Source organism: Myotis brandtii, unplaced genomic scaffold (assembly GCF_000412655.1).
Source record: "Myotis brandtii unplaced genomic scaffold, ASM41265v1 scaffold105, whole genome shotgun sequence".
NCBI classification, from domain to species: domain Eukaryota; kingdom Metazoa; phylum Chordata; class Mammalia; order Chiroptera; family Vespertilionidae; genus Myotis; species Myotis brandtii.
Genome location: NW_005353538.1, coordinates 2,728,278 through 2,728,737, shown reverse-complemented (window position 1 = coordinate 2,728,737; position 460 = coordinate 2,728,278).

Below are 460 nucleotides of genomic sequence, written 5' to 3'. Positions count from 1 at the left end.
AACACCATTTATTGAAGAGTCTGTCTTGACTCCATTGTATGCTCTTGCCTCCTTTGTCAAATCAAATATTAATTGAGCATAGTGGTTTGGGTCAATTTCTGGGTTCTTTATCCTACTCCATTGGTCTATTTGTCTGTTCTTGTGCCAGTACCAGGCAGTTTTGAGAACAGTGGCTTTGTAATATAGCTTGATATCTGGTATTGAAATCCCTCCTACTTTGTTATTCTTTCTCAGGATTACTGCAGCTATTCGAGGTTGTTTTTTTTTTAATATATTTTATTGAATTTTTTACAGAGAGGAAGGGAGAGGGATAGAGAGCTAGAAAACATTGATGAGAGAAAAAACATCAATCAGCTGCCTCCTGCACACCCCCTACTGGGGATGTGCCCACAACCGAGGTACATGCCCTTGACCAGAATCGAACCTGGGATCCTTCAGTCCACAGGCCGATGCTCTATCC